The 19,621-nt window shown below is 39.2% G+C and overlaps 2 protein-coding genes across 12 annotated transcripts in view; one reads left to right on the forward strand and one right to left on the reverse strand.

Annotated features, from left to right (window-relative positions):
- Nucleotides 1-5,933, reverse strand: part of SERAC1 (serine active site containing 1) — a 228,164-nt gene extending 222,231 nt beyond the window's left edge. For 4 of the 5 annotated variants that reach the window (XM_077149371.1, XM_077149369.1, XM_077149370.1 and 1 more), the window contains exons 1-3: nucleotides 5,806-5,933; nucleotides 4,705-4,738; nucleotides 3,096-3,204 (exon numbers count right to left, since the gene is read on the reverse strand). The gene's annotated coding sequence lies outside the window, so the exon portion shown is untranslated. The remainder of the gene's footprint in view (nucleotides 1-3,095; nucleotides 3,205-4,704; nucleotides 4,739-5,805) is intronic. The other variant, XM_077149372.1, reaches the window with a different exon arrangement.
- The window catches only part of TULP4 (TUB like protein 4), a 422,942-nt gene continuing 409,007 nt past the window's right edge, over nucleotides 5,687-19,621 (forward strand). For 2 of the 7 annotated variants that reach the window (XM_077149357.1, XM_077149363.1), the window contains exon 1: nucleotides 6,005-6,124. The gene's annotated coding sequence lies outside the window, so the exon portion shown is untranslated. Of the gene's footprint in view, nucleotides 5,743-6,004; nucleotides 6,125-9,995; nucleotides 10,951-18,937; nucleotides 19,015-19,621 lie in introns of those variants that run through there. The other 5 variants (XM_077149360.1, XM_077149359.1, XM_077149361.1 and 2 more) reach the window with 5 other exon arrangements.

Raw genomic sequence — 19,621 nt, forward strand, 5'->3', positions numbered from 1 at the left:
AATGGTTGTTAGTACAACCAACAGTGTTTGCTGTGCTTGTATTTTCAGAAAATTTCTGGTAGGAAACCACCCACTCCGCCCCAACCCCAATAGAGAAATACTTGTACATTAGCCCTAGTCAAGGACTTTCATAGCTTGGCTTTGGGGTCAAGGAAAGAATAGTATGGGAGGAAGGACAGTAAAGGAAAGGATGGGATAGGGATAGAAATTTAATTTAAAGATGCCCTGTCTTTCTTTCTTCCTCTACAGTCCTCCTGGCTTAAGAAGCATACATTGGATGAGTTTGCTACGGATAAACTAAACGTTACTGGGGAGGTCTGCCCCTTGCAAACTCATTTTGATATTTTATACTTTAAGAAGTCTATCGAGGGATAAAACTGCATGCAGCTATACCCCATAATCCCTTGCAGTTAGCCTTGTTTCTCACTTTCACCAGGCTTTGTGGAAAGACGCATCCCTGATGATAGGTTGGCATAAATGTCCCAAACTACAGAGAGAAGTCATGGGCCAGGAGGGAACACTGTATCTCTCTATCAACAAACGTCATTCAAAGAGTCATAGAATTTTAGAGTTTGAAAGGAAAGGAAGGCTGGAGAGATGGAGTAATTTGCCCAAGCTTGCCCAGTCTACCAAGTGGTGATATGGATTGTAACCCAGGCCTTGTGGCCATGTCTCTTTCTGACATTCTTTCCAAAATACCCTCACTGTATTCAGAAATTCTGAATGTGACATTCTGACTGGTTCTTCCATGGAGTGGTTAAAAGAAAACAAAACAAGATATAACAAACAGGTCACATATTAATAGTTAAGACCCAAGTGTTTAAGGTGCTAGATCTTTGACAGAAGTTAATATCTCTGTATTATGTGTCCGTCACAAGCTATATACCTTAATAGTCTTCATTTCCAAATATCATAGCCCTCATCTACCAGCCCCTTGGCCCTGATACCCAGCAGCTTCCCAGAGGGCAGCCAGCCTCCTGAAGTTAGGGTCATATCACAGACGGGGGTATCCCTTTCTCCCCATCCCACTAGCTTCCTCTGGAATACCACCAGCTTCGGTGCATGGACTCCCATCACTCAGCTCTCTTGGCCACCCCTCCCCTTCCTTGTCTATGCAGATATGAGCCCTTCACATTCAGTCTTGTAGAAGAAGGTGTGGGAGTCATCAATTCCTTTCCTCCTAGAGGAACACAAGTTTCTTTCACATATCCCTAGTCCTTCTTCCCATAGATCAATTCTGCACTTCAAAGGGTAAGGCAGCTTTTAGGGCATAGGCAAGAAAAAAGAGTCTTTCCAAGACAATGGGGTCTACCAGCCTAAGCAAGGGCTCAACTTAAGGCCACTCACTGCCTTCTGGAACACCCACCACCACTCTGCTTAAAGAAAAATTGGTACCCAACTACATTTCCCTATTTTCAGAGGGTCTGGCCAGAATTCAGGGCACCAAAAGGAACCAACTCAGGATAGAAAGGATTGGGAGGAAGGAGAACGATGCTTTAACTGTGGGGCAAAGCATGGCAAATTGCTCACAGCCTGCCTTCTGAATGGGGGAAAGGAGCAGAGTAAAAAAAAAAAAAGCTCCCTCTTTCTTTTGCCCTTTCCCTCCCATCTTTTTCTTCTCCAGAATGATCTGAGCCAATTTTTCGCTTTGTTTTAGTGTGTGAATGGCTAGACTTTGGGCCCAGGTGTTACTTTTGCTCAGGGAGGAGCTAACCAGGATGAGGAAGAGGAAGCAGACAGCTGACAGCAGGCTCTAGGCTTTAAGGTAGAGAGATGACAGGGGACCTGGTAATTGCTCTCTGCGTCATCCAGCCCAGCTTGCCAGAGTGAAAGAATGGCCATGGATGGGTTCAAGGCTACTTTACAAGGCTACCCATTTCCCTGATGACCACTCTCTGTGTGAAGGCTGTCTTTATTTGCACCAATCTCCTTTTCTGTAAACCCTGGGTTCTAGTTTCAGGCAGTGCCTAGTCCAAAGCAAGAGTTTGAGTAATGACTAAGAAGGAGTAATGCTCTCACATGATCGCTCTCAAATGTATGAAATCAACTATTTATAAAACTGTATAACATTATAATATAGCTTCTAGAGTCGTCACTATCCTTGCCACCCTTTATAAGATGTGTGGCAATTTATGAATACGCCCCTTGTAATGTGGCGATTGTAGCATCCAAGCCTGAAAGCAAGTCTGGATGTGGCATGGCTCGTGCAGAGTACAGAGGGACCACAGGGGTTTCCTCTCTTATTCCAAGCGCTATATTTCCCATGAAGGAGCCTACACTGGCACTGGAATTTTGGGCTCTCAGCACACATTCAAAGACAAAACCATGGACACTTTCTGGCTCCCTATTTCAAGGAGCCAGTTTCCCTGTGCCTGTGCTGAGTGCTTTGGTGACTGAGGACTTCAGGCAGCACAAACTCTGGGCTATGAGGGGCGTGGTGGCTGGAGGGAGGAGAGGTGTCCACAGGTACGCTGGACCAGGTGTGGGGCAGGGTGGAGAGGCAGACAAGAGGCCTCAGGAGAAGAGCTTCTAGATCTTCAGTGTCAGGACCCCTTGGAGTGAAGTCACGGAAAGACAGAGTACAGACAAATGGAGAAAGAAGAGAAAGGAACAGGAACCAAACCAGGCACCCCACTGTGATTCCTGATCCCTTGTGCCTTCAGGGAGTAGCACAGTAGAGCTCAACTGTTGTGCTAGCCCCACACTCCTTCGCGGGTGCACAGCCCAATCTCCATGTGTGTAAAATGTTTATGTCACAGCTGAGCGGCCTGACTGATACCAGATTGCCTATCAGATTCTGTTTGAGTTGAGAGCTCATTGTGAGTGCTCATTGTGAGTGCTAAGGCAGATGGGAAGGAGAGTATAATTTGCAAAGTAAGGTCATATGTGTCTTGAGAACTTTTAGGAGCTTGGTCACAGGAGCTAAGACGCTTTCCTCAAACTTAACCTAGAGCTGGAGGCCAGCCAGTTAATAGAGTCGCAGTCATGAATATCACAGGAGAGACATTTGTTTTTTTAAAGTAATTATCAATGATTGCAGATTGGTTTAACGTCTTTGATTGTGTTGCCAATAATTCTAATGTTTAAAAGCATACCTCAAACACAACAAAATGAGAACTATTGGGCAAGCCGAATTTCAAAGGCCAGTAGAAGAGTCCCTGCTGCCAAATCTCCCTTCCAATGGCTCACAATTGTCTCAAATTCCTGAAAAAGAGGCAACAGTTTTCATTTCATAATTAGAAAAGGAAAAAAAAATAACTTAAAATGCAGATTCACAATAGATTTAATAGACTCCTGTAAATGAGACTCCTGGTTAAAATGTCTTAAACAAACCATTTTCCTCCAAAAAAAAGCAGAGGGAGAGAATAGATCTCTGAGGATGGGTGTGTTTGTGTGGGTGTGGGTGTGAAGCGGGAAGGAAAGTCAGCCAAAAGGAATAGGGAACAAAAAGAACAGTAAGAATAGGAGCAAACAAAGCACAATGTTTGGCCCGGGTGAAGAATTCAGTAAACATTAGCTATTATTTTTGATTGAGTACCTAGTGTCAGGCACTCTACTGAGTACTTTATATAAATTATTTCATTTACTTCTTTCTACAGTTCTGTGAGATGGATACCATTATTTGAACGTATGGTTAAAGAAACAGTGGTAGGGATATTGTTCTTGTTGTCACTTGATAGTAAGTGATAGAACCAAGACTTCAATCCAGACACTTTGCTCCAAAGACCATTCACATAACCACTGATGGCAGAGGCAGAAAACAAATTTGGAGGCGTTTTTAGAGTTTTGCTGAGGGTTGATTCAGTGCTCGAATCAAGGAGAGCTCGTATATAAGGGCCTTAAGGAAGACTATGGTGCTGGGAGAAAAGTAGTTTCAAGGTTGGTGTGTTTTGATTTCCCAGAAAAGAGAACATCTGTGTTGTTCAGTCTTCATGATATTTGTTAAATCATTTATATGTTGTCAGATAGATCGTATTTGTTGGGTCACAGACGCTTTTCAACTGCAGAGTTTCATTTTTAGTCCTTTCCCTGACTCTCTAAGGGTCAGAGTTTTTGATTTTTCATAATTAGTATCAGGCCTTTGGCAGCTGGCTCCAGTTAATGTGTGTGTGTGTGTGTGCTTGTGTATTGTGTGTGTGAGAGAGTGAGGAGTGGGGAGACTTTTAAAAATATGTTATGTGCAAATTTTATGTGTATATTTAAAAATAATTCTATTTTTTAAAAATATTTTTATGGACAAAACTTCATACGGTCCATACAATGGTGTACAATCAATGGCTCACATATAACTGTGTATTCATCACCACATTTAGAACATTTGTATTACTCCAGAAAAAGAAATAAAAAAAAAGAAAAAACTCATACATCCCATTTCCCTTACCCCCCTCTCTTTGACCACTAATATTTTGATCCATCCAATTAATTTTACTCCTTATCCCCTTTATTACTTATTTACTTTTTATCCATATATTTTTAAATTCTTTCTGACACTGGCAATTTCTAGGGCAAGAGCCAAATTGTACACTTTGCTTTCCTCACAGCGTTTAGCATAATGTTGAGCACTCAGTTAAAGCATAACTATTCATGCCATTGAATTGATGAGGACTATCTTTAATGTTTACAGTACTCTAAGATTTAAACTGTAGTTTTCTTTCTTAATCAAATTTTGGGTGGCCCCGGTGGCTCAGCAGGCAGAGTTCTCACCTGCCATGTCCGAAATCGGTTCGATTCCTGGTGCCTGCCCATGTTAAAAAAAAAGAAAGAATCAAATTTAAAGGTGCTTATAAAATTTTGTTATCAAATAATTCTATTATTACTTTTATTAAATGCATATGTTTACATGCATGTATAAGGCAAATATCCTCATTTAAAATTAATCTTTCTTTAAACAGAAAAATCTAGTAGCACCTTTCAATATTTGTAAAATCGGGGGCATGTAATTTCAGAAATTGACTAGACTCACTCTGCTTCTTTTCTTTCTTTATAAGCACAAATTCACAGAAGCATAAACTCTTAAATCTGAATGGAATTTGAAACCTTTTGCAAATAGGTAAAACAAAACAGTGCTGAGCCCTTGCAAAGTGTGACTGCTATTCTTAAGGACAATTAGGGCATTTTACACCGCCAATCAAGGAAGAAAGAATGCTGACCTTGTCCAAATTTTCTTAAAATCATACATATGTGAAAAGTCACACAATCAGTATATGATGGAAAATGAAGGAGGGTTGCATAAAGTTTGTCTCTCAGGCCATTAATTTAATAGGAGGGAAAGGCTGTGAATTTTTCCCTATGAGAGTTAAAATAATGCTATGTGGTCTTTTCTCTGTAAGAGCAACGGGACAGGGAAAGGAGGTTGGTGAGGGAGGGGGACGGGTAGAGAGGGGGAGGGAGACTCGATACTATATCTGAGATCATCACCCTCAAAGACACTTAATAACTGCTTTCAGGGAAGCTACGTCGGTTCATAGTTCAAGCAAATTTGTGCTTTTCAGTGGCATTCAATCCAAGACAATGTGATAGCCACTTCCGGCTCCAAGTTCGGACATCATGCAAATCGTTCTGTTATAGGCTAATTAGGATTTCTTAAGTAAGCGAGGTTCAGATCAGAGTAGTTTCTACTCGTTTCACTGCAAAACGGTCTGCCGGGTATGTGTCCGCGCGCGCGCGGCAAAGCTCTGTTGATGTTGGGAGTGGGAGCAGGTAGCCTAGCTGGGAAGCGGTTAAGGTCTGGACGACTGCGAGGTGAATATCGGCGAGAGCGGACCTAGACCCGCTGGAGTCACCGCTCTCGGCGGGCCGACCTACCCTCTAGACACTAGCTGGGCCGCCGGGGCGCAAACCTTTCGGACCGAGCCCAATAGTGGCGAGCCGGGCGGACGCTAGCCGGTCTGCCCCGTCCGAAAGCCGCTGGGGGCCTCGGGTAGGCGCCGCGCGCCGTCTGGGTCACGTGACGCGATCACGTGGCTGGGCTGGCCCAGCGGCCGCGGCGGAGAGAGGCGGAGCCTGGTCGAGACACGGGGGGAGGTGGCGGCGGCGGCGGCGGCGGCCGAGTGGTGCTGTCGGAGGAGGAGGCGGAGAGGCGCGGAGGAGCCGCGGGTGGCCGCCGCCACGGCCGCCTCAGGAGGTGAGGCGGGGCCAGGGCGCGCCGGGGCCACCGTCCGCGCCGCTCGGGCGGGATGCTCCGCCGCCCCGCGGAGGGGGCAGTGACCGGGCGCCCCTCGCATATGGCCCCCCGGAGTCCCTGCCCGGCGTCAGTCCCTGCGAACGGGCACGCTGGCTCAGGCGCCCGCGCCCCGCAGGCCCCTCTGTCCCGGCGCCGGGCGGCGTGGGGGGCGCGCCGGAGGGGGAGGTCCCCGGCCCGGGAGGGCGGTTGCCGCCACCGTCAGTGCGGCCGCCACCGTCAGTGCGGCCGCCGCCGCGCTCGGCCCGGGAGGGGTCGGAGGTGCTGAGTGATGGCGAGCGAGGGATGGGGCCGACACGGAGGGGTCCTTTTTGAGGCTGCGGGTCGGAAGAGGGAGTGTGACACTAAAGCTCTGGGTGGCGGTTGCTGCTGGTTTGCTATTTTTGCCTTTTGTTTCACCGTGTAAGAAAATGGGGCGAAAGAGGAGCTTGGTTTGTGTGTGTGTGTGTGTGTGTGTGTGTGTGTGTGTGTGTGTGTGTGTGTAAATCAGGAGGCGTTTGGCTTGGAGCCATTTTTTTTCCTCTTAATTGTGGAGACAGAAAATCCCTTAAAACGGTTTCTCTAAGGGAGAAGGGCTGTGCCCCTCCTCTTCCAACCCAATGTCCAGATGAAGTGGATTTCCCTCCCTGCTTCTGCCCACCTCTCGTCTTCCAGCCCGCTTCTCCTCTCCTTCCTTCCCTTCTTGCCCGCCCCACCTTGGGTAAAGCCCTAGGAGCGGGGTGTCTGCAAAGCAGCGCCCAGTCACCTGTCGTGCCAGCTACATGGAAATCCTGGCGCTTCTGCTGTCTGTAGTCTGTGCTATTTCCTCTGGCAAGTCACGGAGATTCCGCTCATAATGCCAACCCTTCCTCTTTTCCCTTCGTTTAAAAACAAAGTGTATGATGCTGATTCTAAAGTTTGACCCGGATGGGGCAGTTAGCAGGGAGAGGTATCTACTTTTTCCTGCCAGACCGCTTCAAGGTTGGGAAGGTAAGGGTGATATCATTGTGGAAGGAAATGAGGTGGCACGGTGCTCTCTGGGACCTTTTCATTCTACCTGTTAAATTGCCATGGTGATGGGAAACCCTTCTAACACTTCTCTCCTCTTGGGGATAGCTACCTCGCTTTGCCAGAGAAGTGTTTTCTGTATTTGTCTAATTGGGGACTCTCCTTCCTTTTTAATTTTACTGTGTGGTTCAGTAGCGCTTTGTTTAGGGGTTACCACTAAATCCTCTCAGTAGGCAAGATATTCTAAGGTTTTGAAGGCAGAAATCCATTTTGGAGGTCTCTTTCTTTGTGCCTCTTTGTATGTATCTCAGGTTTCCATTTCTCAGTAGTTGGAGTTTAGTTTGTGCAGGCAAGTCCACCGGGAATGGTGCTGTGGTCTGGGAGCGTTCTCAGTCACCAGGCCACGGGATTGCTGGGGTTTGATGTTGGGCTGAATGTGAAGCTACAGGGCACCTTGCTCATAGCCCTGCTGCAATTGAGAAAGCAACCATTCCCTGGACTCCTGCTGTCTGGCTGGGTAGTTCGGAAGCTGATCTCAGCACTGTGCAATGAATGATAACTACATTAAGAATGGGAAAATAACAAGTGTTCTCCCTTGTTCTTGATAGTTTACTGTCGAGGAAATAATTATATGAGTAAATCATGAAGAGCCAAATCTAGCATTTTGTTCAGTTTAAATAGTGCTTAATTTGTATGAAAGTTATTAGTGGATATGAATTTCCTTTAAGAATTTTAAGAGTTCTGTTTTAGTAAGGGCTATGAAAGTAGCAGTTTTTTTCATGTATGGGGGAGTGTTGTTGACCTCTGGAGTTAGAAGTATGCAGAACTGAGAAGGAGTCATATAAGGGAAATTTTTTTTAACACAGTGGAGTTTTCAGACATGGAAGAGAAATAGAAAGGACTGCTTCTTGTGCTAAAGAAATAATAATAAGAAAGAACTTATTATTGTATATTTTAAAACAATGGCTTCATTTAGAAAAGATGAGTGAATTGTATTGAATTTTATAGTTTTCCTATGGAGCTGTAAGAATGGAGTTTGGATATTCACACTTCTTTTACCCACAAAAACTCTGAATCGAGATATTTTTAACCCATTAAAGGATGCATGGTACATGGAGTCTTTTAAATTGAACTATCCTCAACATTGATGCTGAGATTCCAAGTAGTGGTGGAATGGTAAAGAGACAGCAACAATCTTCCATTAGTTGAAATTTCAATTCTCACTAACTAGGTAGTTTATAGAACAGTATGTGAAGCCCAGGTTTTGCTGCAGAGTCACTGAGTTTCAGAATTCAGGAATGCTTATTGAGTGCTTGCTCTTTGCGCTGCTAGACTAGGTGCAAATCAATTTCTTCATCTTGTTCAGTGGCATTTACAATATCAGTTACAATCACTCCTATTTTCTTCTGTGGATAGAGAAAGATTGAAGATAAGGAGTAACCCAGTAGTGCGTGTGATTTGCAGAATGCTTTAGAAAGTAGAGTAAAACCTCAGTTAGAAAATGCTTTGATTTAGTTATAGCATTGGTCCCTATTTAGGAGTCTGTAGCGTATTTTCAATATTACCAAAAGCCTTACAGAAATTGTACATTTGCCCTTACTGAGACTGCTGAGACTGCATGGAATATGTAATTAAAGTGTCAAATGTCTTTTTGTTTGGTTAGGATTATGTTAATTTAGTTACTAATTTTTAACATATTAAACATACTAAATTTTAATGTGCTAAATGTTAACTGTGGCAACCTCATGATCAGAAACTATCACTGGGAATTATAGATATCTTTGTTTAAAATGGGAAACAAGCTAGTTATTTAATACATAGTACCTCTTTAAAATAATAGAGGTACTCCTATATTTTAGGAGTCATAAAGTAATATGGGCGTTATGTCATTACTGGATCCTGGATCCTAGCACTTTCCTTCCATTTGGATACTGACATGGTGCATCTGTCTTTCTGGAATTTATAGAAGAGTCATATGATATTTGTCTTTCCCAACTAATGCTGTAATGGTGGCATAAAGGAGGGTATGTAGGGTTCCTGTCCAGTAAATCTTTAGAGCACTGAAGGGAAATATAGGTAAATGTTTATATATTTCTGGTATTGGGCTAGTCTTTCTCAGCTTAACAATAAACAAGAAACTGTAAAATAAAAGATGTGACAAAATTTTGACAACTACATTATTTTAAATGTCTCTGTAGTAAAGAATGGCATGAACACAAAAGAGAAATGATGAACTGGGAAAATACCTGTGGCATATATATTGGGCATCTCAACACATAAAGAGCTCTAAAAATAAATGAGAAAAGAGTAAACACCACTTTAGAATACCAGGCTATTGCTATGAACAGATCTTTTTTCTTTAAATTTTAACTTTTTAGCTTGGAAATTTTTAAACATTAAAAAAAGAAGAATAGTATAATGAAGCAGTGTCTGCCACCTAGTTTTGGCAGTTATGAAACATGGCCCATTTGGTATGAACTGCACCTCTCTACTCTCTTACCTGTTATATAATATTATCTGTAAATATTTTACTATGTCTCTGAAAGAAAAAAGACCCCTTAATAAAAAAACAAAAACCAGTCACAATACTATTGTCTAACCTTAAAAGAATAATTACATAATATTAACAAATATCCAATCAGTTCTCCTTGACTGTCATATGTGTATATATCTATATCTATAGATATAGATATAGGATTGTTTGTTTGACTTAAAATCCAAATAAGGTCCATACATTGTATTTGGTTAGTTTGTCTCAAGTCTCCTTTCATCTATATGCTTTAGATCTTTTTTTCCTTTTTTTTTTTAACTGTTTTATTGAAGAAACAAATTTTTGCTGATTGTTTCCCTGAAATGTTAAATAATGTACTTTGTATCTTATATTTTTTGTATATTGGTACTTATATCTAGAGGCTTGATCAGAAGAATTGGGTTTTAGTTTTTGTGGGGGCAGGAATATTCCAAAGGTAGCACGTAATTTCTGATTTCTTTCTTTTTCATGATGTTAAAAACCATTTATGGTCATTACCTTGATCTACAGAGTCACTAAGGATTGCAATATGGTTACATTCTGTCTTAGTTTACCAGAGCTGCTATGACAGATACCACACCATGGGTTGACTTAAGCAACAGGAATTTTTTGACTCCTGGTTCTGGAGGCTCGAGTCCAAAATCAAGGTATCAGCAAGGCCATGCTTTCCCCAGAGTCAGTAGCATTCTGGTGATGGCAGACCACAGTCACTTGGTGTCTTTGGTTTTGTTCTGTGGTTTTCTTTGACAGACTGCATCTGAATTTCTTCTGCTTATAAAAGACTTTAGTAATACAGTTTAAGGCCCACCCTGATTCAGTGGGGTCACACTTTTAATAATACATCTTTATGGGGTCCTATTTACAAATGGGTTCCCATTCACAGGAATGTGGATTAAGATGAACATATCTTTGTGTTGGGATACATAGTTCAGTCTACCGCATATTTTAATTCTTTCATTCGCTGAAATAGTTCTATAGATAGAAACTCTCCTCCAGTAATTATTTGGTTACCCTCAGGTATGAGATTGTATAGAAAGGGTGAGAAAAATGTCTGATTCTTTCCCTTTATTTGCCAGTTTTCAAAATCGTAAATAGATTCCCTAGCATCCTCCAGTGGTGATTGATGGGTTTCTTTTTCTTTTTCTTTTTTTTTTTAGTTCCATTATGAACTTCTGAATTTCAGCATATAAGAGGTTTTTCAGTCCATTGCAGTTTGCTTACTAATACTCAAGTGGCCCCATCTTTGGGCAGGGTAAGCTTATTCAGGTTGACTCCACAGTCCTTCTGACATATCTTTTAATAGTCCTCGCTTTCTGGTATGAGTAGGATGAACTGTTCCAGGCTCATCTTTTATACTTCCTATTCTAGACTTGGAGTCAGAACACAAAATTGTTAAAGGAAATATAAATGATAAATAAGTATTCAATTTTCTAGTAATTAAAGAAATTAAAAGCAAAAAATAAGGTACCATTTTTCAGTTATATTGGCAATATAATGTGGACTGAATTTAGATATCATTGGACATACTTATTCTAGGTAGCTGCTGTTTATATCAACATGTAAAGTGTGCATATAGCCATTGACCTAATAAGTCCACACTTGGAAATTTATCCTAAAGAATTATAGGAAACTTCAGTAAACATATAATATGCACTTAGTAAAGAATTGGAAATGCCTTAATAAGAAGTCAGTTAAATAGATTGTTACCTTCATTCATGTAGTCATTGAAAATAATGGCATGGATCTATATGAACTAGTCTGGAAAGATGGCCATGGTTTAATAATGAGTGGAAAAGGCAGGCTACCCCACTGTAGGTCTGGCATTTACAGTAGTGTAAACAGAAAGTGCTGAATAGCTAGGCTCTGACAAGACCAAGAACTAAGCTTGCTCAGAGGTCTAGAGTCACAAACACCTAATAACCTGTTTAGGCCCTTAGTTTTCAAAGACTCTGCACCAACTGGCTTCATTCTTCATTCTTTATAAATTTAGATATCTTGGAGAGAGAATATGATTGGCTTAGTTTGGGTGAATTGTATACTCTTCAACGGTGTCTGTATGTGTGTGTGTGCAGAATTGTTTTCAGTTAACAGTCCCATAAAGACCACATGGAATAGGAGGACTCACTTACTGAAGGAGATTTGGGGTGCTTTTAGCAAAAGAGAGGGGAAGATATTTCAAGAAGTTAAGGAAATAGATGCCTTCTACGTATTAGGTTAAAATTAAATAAATTCTTTATTCAGAAGTGTTGAATTAATTGTCACATCTTAGATTACTGCTAACTGATAAACTTAGACTTTCTTATCCCTTTACTCTTCCCTTTTTGACATGTTAGGGCTCATACCAATGGATCAACTCTGGCTTCTTGGTTTCATAGAAAATGGTGCATGAAAATTAAAACTTCAGGTTATTCATGGAATTTAAAAATTATGCTGTTTTCCCCTTTGAGTAAGATTAATTTGGAATCCAATATTTTTTTCTCATGCCAGTAATTGGGAATATCAATCTTTGTATTTGTCTGGTGTCAAGGATACCCCACCCTTGAGAGAGAAAGCATTTTTTAGTGTTAATGATAATTTATATATATATAAGTATAACTTTCTTTTATTAGAGAAGTTGTGGCTTTACAGAGCAATCCTGCATAAAATTCAGGATTCCCATACCCCGCCCTGCTACCAACACCTTGCAAGAGGTGGAACATTGGTTAAAATTTTTGATAGTACTTTTTAATAATTGTACTATTTTTTAACAGTAGTTACATTTGTTACAATTGAGAGATTATTAAAATAGTATTATTAACTCTTGTCCATAGTTTACATTGGGTCTATACATTTTCCCCATATACCTCCTGTGCCATTTTGAAAGGATTATATACTCCAGAAAAACCAGGTTTTAATCCTGATACATCTTGTGGAGGCAGCCCTTTCTTTTAATCCCTATTTATTACTATAGGGTGGAAATTTGATTAGATTATCTCCATGGAGATATGGCATGCCCAATTGTGGGTATTAACCTTTGATTAGAGGGAGATGTGACTCCACCCATTCCAGGCAGGTCTTGATTAGTTTACTGTAATCCTTTAAAAGAGGAAACATTTTGCAAAGAGTTTCAGAGCCATGAGAACCACCAGAGTACACGCAGCCAGAGACCTTTGGAGATGAAGAAGGAATTTGCCCCAGGGGGAGCTTTATGAAACAAGAAGCCTGAGAGAAAGCCATGAGACTTCGCCATGTTCGACATTCATGCCATGTACCTTTCCAGTTGAGAGAGAAACCTTGAACTTCATCGGCCTTTCTTTTTTTTTTTTGATTTCAGGAATTTATTTTATTTAATATTACTATAACTGCCTATAGTTTTTTAAACCATTTTTTTGTTGTAAAATGTAACGTATATGTACAAAGTAAAGAAATAAAAAAAGCAATAATTTTCAAAGCATACTTCAACAAGCAGTTACAGAAGAGTTCCCCGAGTTTGTCATGGGCTACCATGCCCTCATCTCAAATTTTTCCTTCTAGCTGCTCCAAAACACTGTCAACTTTATCAGAGTCATAGTAACGGAATTATACAGTATCTGTCCTTTTGTGTCTGACTATTTCACTCAGCATTATGTCCTCAAGGTTCATCCGTGTTGTCAGATGTTTCGGGACATCATTTTGTCTAAATGCTGCATAATATTCTGTTGTATGTATATACCACATTTTGTTAATCCACTCTTCTGTTGATGGGCACCTGTATTGTTTCCATCTCTTGGCAATTGTGAACAGTGCCACTATGAACATCAGTTTGAAAATGTCTGTTCCTGTCAATGCCCTCAACTCTTCTGAATATATACCGAGTATTGGTATTGCCAGGTCATAGGGCAACTCAATATTTAGTTTTCTGAGGAATTGCTAGACTGACTTCCATAGCAGCTGAACCGTTTATATTCCTACCAAGAGTGAATAAGTATTTCATTTTCTCTGCATCCTCTCCAACATTTAGAAGTTTCTTGTTTGTTTTATAGCAGCCATTAGTAGAGGTATGAGGTGATATCTCGTTGTCATCTTAATTTGTATTTCTCTTATAGCCAGTGATGATGAACAGCAATTCATGTGCTTTTTAGCCATCTGTATTTGCTCTTCATTTCCTCTGCCCATTTTATAATTGGGTTGTTTGTTCTTTTGTTGGTGAGCCGTATAATTTCTTTATGTACACAGGATATCAAGCCTTTACCTGATGTTTTCAAATATTTTTCTGCCATTGATTTGGCTGCTTCTTCACCTTTTTAAGAAAGTCCTTTGAGGCACAGTAGCTCTTGATTTTAAGGAGTTCCAGTTTGTCTGTTTATTCTTTTACAGCTTGTGCTTTGGGTGTAAAGTTTAAAAAGCTACTTTCTATTACTAGATCTTGAAGATGTTTCCCTACGTATTTTTCAAGATGTTTTATGGTGCAAGCTCTCACATTTAGGTCTTTGATCCACTTTTAATTAATTTTGTCTAGGGTATAAGGTAGGGGTCCTCTTTCATTTTTTTGGTGACTGAAATCCAGTTCTCCCATTCCCATTATTGAAAAGACTGCAGTGGATTTGGGGACCTTATTGAAGATCAAATGTCCGTAAATTTGGTGGCCAATCTCTGCACTCCAGATTCTGTTCCACTGGTCAGTTCTATCTTTGTGTCAGTACCATGCTGTTTTGACCACTGTGGGTTTATACTCAGAAAGTGATAGACCTCCCAGTTTGCTCTTCTTTTTTAAGATATCTTTAGCTGTTTGAAGTTACTTTCCTTTCTGTATAATTTTAAAAAAATTTTTTATTGATAAAACAACATACAAGCACATACATTCTTAACATACAAACATTCATACATGGTGTACAATCAGTGGCTCACAGTATCATCACATAGTTGTATATTCATCACCATGATCATTTTTTAGAACATTTGCAACACTCCAGAAAAATAAAAAATAAAAAACTCATACATACCATACCCCTTGCTCCTCTCTCTCATTGACCATTAGTATTTCCATCTACCCAATTATATATATATATTTTAATTTTAACATTTGTTCCCTCTGTTATTTATTTATTTTTAATCCATATGTTTTACTCATATGTCCATACCCTAGATAAAAGAAGCATCAGACACAAGGTTTTCACACTCACACAGTCACATTATGAAAGCTGTATCATTATACAATCATCTTCGAGGAATCTGGCTACTGGAACACAGCACTGCAGTTTCAGGCACTTCCCTCTAGCCTCTCTGGGACACCTTAAACTAAAAAGGGGATATCTGTATAATCTATATAATATAAAAATAACCTCCAGGATAACCTCTTGACTATGTTTGAAATCTCTCAGCCATTGACACTTTATTTTGTCTCATTTCTCTCTTCCCCCTTTTGGTCAAGAAGTTTTTCTCAATCCCTTGTTGAGTCCCAGCTCATTCTAGGATTTCTGTCCCATGTTGCCAGAGAGGTTTTACTTCTGGGAGTCATGTCCCACTTAGAGATGGGGAGGGCAGTGAGTTTGCTTGCCATGTTAGCTGAGAGAGAGAGGTAGGCTCATCTGAGCAACAAAAGAAGTACTCTGGGGATGACTTAGACTTAATTTTAAGTAGGCTTAACCTATCCTTTGCAGGGGCAAGTTTCATATGAAAGACCCCAAGATTGAGGGCGTGGCCTATTGATTTGGTTGTTCCCTTGCTTACAAGAATATTAGGAATTCTCCAAATGGGGCAGTTGAATTTTCCCCCTTTCTTGCCATTCCCCCAAGGGGACTGTGCAAATATTTTTTTATTCACTGTTCAGATCACTCTGGGATTTATTGGGGCATCACTCTGGACAAACCTACAAAATCTCATCATCAGCCTTTCTTGAGTAAAGGTAACATCTTGTGGTTTGGACAATTTTTATAGACTTGGTTTAATTTGAACATTTTCATGGTCTTAAAACTGTAAACTTGCAACTTAATAAATTTCCCCTTTTAAAAGCTGTTCTTTTTCTGGTATATCACAGTCTGACAGCTAGCAAACTAAAACACTTCCCTATTATTAACACCTTGTATTAGTGTCATACATTTGTTATAACCCATGAAAGAACATTCTTAAACTTGTGCTCTTAACAATGGTCCTTCATCTATAACAGGGTTCACTATGTTGTACAGTGCTATGTTTTATCCTTATAATTTTTATTATGGTAATACGTACATCCTAAAGTTTCTCCTTTTAACAACATTTACTTGTACAGTTCAATGCTGTTTAATTAGTCTCAGAACAATGTGGTGCTACTACTACCATTTGTTTCCAAATCTTTACCATCAGCCTATATAGAAAATCATTACAAGTTAAGCATCGGCTCCCCATGCCCTAACCCCAATCTATCTCCTGTAACCTGTATTCTAGACTTGACCATGAGTTCACCAATTATAATTAGTTCTTAACAGTGAATTCATACAGTATTTGTCCTTTTGTGCCTGGATTATTTATTTCATCGAATATAATGTCCTCAAGTTTCATCCATGCTGTTGCACGCATCAAGACTTCATTTGTTTTTACAACTGAATAATATTCCATTGTGTGTATATACCACTTATGTTTATCAGTTCATCAGTTGATAGACACTTGGGTTGCTTCCATCTTTTGGCAATTGTGAATAATACCACTGTGAACATTGATGTGCAAATATCTGTTCACATCCCGACTTTCAGTTCTGTCTTTATACCTAGTAGTGGAATAGCCGGATTATAAAGTAATTCTATATTTAGCTGAGAGAAAGAGCATTTTAAGAATAGAATTGAAAAATAGATGAACATGGAAATCTCTACTGTAATAATAATAATAGTATAATCAGCTGTAACATGTAGAACATTCTGTTGGAGTGCAGAGGTGCAGTGTAGATCATATACACTTATTTGAACATCTTTCTCACTATTATTATTTTTAATCAGAAACACAATTAGAATTAAAATGGATATGAAAGAACTCTAAGATAACACACTCTACAATTTAAAATATTGAGCTCTTAATTTAAAAAAATTAATAATTCAATTTAGGTCCTAATGGATGTGAAAGGATTTGTTAACACACAATATAAGGTATTGCCTTGTTATTATTATTTCTGCTATTCTTTTTGGTAGTTTTAATTTTGGGCATATGAGAGCCACTAGATCAAAGATTTTATGGTGTCAGCTCTAATATCTGTTAAGGCTAAGAATTTGGCTCTTTTAGTGCATGTGTTTATGAAACTAAAGACTTTAAAGTAAAACTTTATACTTAGAACTTTAAAGTAAAAACTTTACTCCTATGTCTCAACTGTTGGTACAGCTAGTTACCAGTTGGAACATTGAGTTCTAAAGACTCTTCTTATCTGCTTTCAAAAACTGTTACTCAATGTTTTTGAATTCCGCTTGAAACTTGTAGGGAAACATCGCTGGGTTCAGAATTTCTTCATCCTATGGAATGTTTCTTTAACCAATTTTTAGACAGTGACAAAAGGAAGATTAATTTAAACTTCTGGAGGCCGTTACTCTTCTGATGTGTGTGCGTGTATATAACTTTCATCCCAACCAAGGGAAACTGGAGTCGGGTAGAAAACTCTTTTGGTACCATGTTATTTTTCCCTGTACCATGCCTTTCCCTCATCTTTAACTATTAAGAGGTTGTATTAGCTCCATGGAGAGAGACACATATTGTTACTAACGGCTTTGATAAAAAGTACTGTCAGAGATCCTTGGATGAATGGCAAGCTGAGCCATTTACTGCTGGGAAACTTCAGTATTCCTGAAAAGCTGATCAGCCGTGATATTACCATATGCTAAGGATATACAGGATTATCTTCATATATAATCAGTTTCTTAAGCTTTAGACAGTCCTCTTAGCCACAAAACCAGATGGACAAATTCAGCTTCAGTGCCTAGAATATCAGTACTTGCATCATAAGAAGTTAGGCTTTATGCTATGTATATAAAATCCTGGTCACCCAAAGCTGACATTTTAGGTAGCCAGAGTTACTGTTTAGAATTGTTAAATAATCAGAAAGTTTAACTGTGGTATTGACATTTATCAAATTCGATAAGAATGCCTTTAAAAAGTAATACCTTTAAAAAGTAATTCAGTGTAACTGAGAAAAAGAAGTTTAAAGGTGTTCTGTTTAGTGGACAACCAGGTATATGAATATGATGAAAATTCTGGTCACATTTTCCAGCCTTTATAAGTAGTATGAACTCTTTCTCTTCATCTTTTCACATGTAATGAGAAACCCAGTTTTATGGACATTTACTTTTCAGGATTAATTTTCTGAATAATGAAATGTATTATGTAATACTTGAAATAGAACATAACCACTTTTAACAAAAGATAGGAAGCTCAGTTTGCTTATCTTTTTCCATTTGTAATAATTTTTAGTACTGAGACAAAAGTGAGAATGAAAGTGCACACATTGTTTTGTCTTCTTATACAGCCTTGGTTGTAATGAATTTGAGAATAAATTAAGTGTTGTGGCATTGGGATGCTGCCCAGATCTATACATTATAGCTTATCAGAGCAGCACTTCCCAGTCTCTTTGAATTTGTGGCATCCTACCTGTGTTTGATTTTACTTCACCCTCCTCTTCTTCACTGTAGTGACTGTGACAGCCAGGTCTCTTAACTGTGAGGAACAACGTGCTGATGTATGAAATCCAGAAATTATTGCCATAATTCAATTTTCTCTAGTTATGTCATCATTTAATTTTAAATAGTCACTACTAGATCTTTTCTAACCATCATCAAGCCGCATGATTACATTGATATATGGAATATATTTATTTAAAATTTTTGGTCAATCAAAATTAATGTTTTGAAAAATGTTATGACAGTATGAAAAGTACTCAGTCACAGTGAATAAGACTAGCATCTTATGTGATAAATGTGATAAAGAACTATTAAGTCTCTCCTATGCTAAAAATGCTGTTTTTTCATACAGAATTATGTATAGAAGCAGTAGTATTTATAAGTAGCTCAATATCAGCTTTCTATAAACTTAATGTAATAAGTTCATTTTAAAATAACTAAAGCAGTCTCAAGGTTGACCTCAGAAATGGTATGAGTATTGTTTTCCATTCTGAGAGCTCAGGGATATCACATTGTCTTCCCTTTCTTGGCTTTCTGTGTTTTGCAAATAACTGTAGTCTCCTTGGCATGACTAATTGTCATATAAGATGCACTCCCAATGTCCTTCTCCAATTTCAGATGTTGAAGTTCTTTCTCCTTTACACGTTACAGAAAAGCTTGACTTTGGAGAATTATTCTGTTTCTCTGGTTTATACAAGACGGCCAAAACATTATTTGTGGGAATTAAGGTAAGCACTGTCATGTGAAAGATACAAATAATCTCTGGAATTCAATTTAAGCCAGTTACTTCAACCTTTTAATTTTAGTCAGTTATTATCAAACCTTTTACTATATTGCTAATGACTAGCAAAATTGGTTTGAGTTGAACCTCCTTTGGTACTAATAAGCGGTAAAGTGGACCCAAGGTGAGATGTATGAAGAAGAAGCCATGCTGGGGAGTCTGGACTTATTCCCAAATTAGATAATAAAGGAAGCTCTTAAGAAGTTAAGATTTGGTTCAGTTCCTTTCTCTTTATTTTGGGTCGACCTGACCTTAGGTACTGTTTTTTTACCACATAATGTTATTTTGAGAAGTGGACTATTTTCATAGTCTTATTTCATAAGAAGCTCCAAGTAAGTAGGGCAAGAGCTCGGTCTAAGGTTATTGAACATGATAGAGACTCAATTGGGATTCAGACCTCTAGTACTGAATTTTTAGTTCAGTGATTACATCACTGTCACACCCTACACCGTGTGAGAGATTTTATTTCTTTTCTTTTTTTTTTTTTTTGCATGGGCAGGAACTCTGCCACTGAGCCACTGTGGCCCACCTGAGATTTTATTTCTTGACGCTTA

The sequence above is a fragment of the Tamandua tetradactyla genome, chromosome 2 (genome assembly GCF_023851605.1).
Source record: "Tamandua tetradactyla isolate mTamTet1 chromosome 2, mTamTet1.pri, whole genome shotgun sequence".
NCBI lineage: Eukaryota > Metazoa > Chordata > Mammalia > Pilosa > Myrmecophagidae > Tamandua > Tamandua tetradactyla.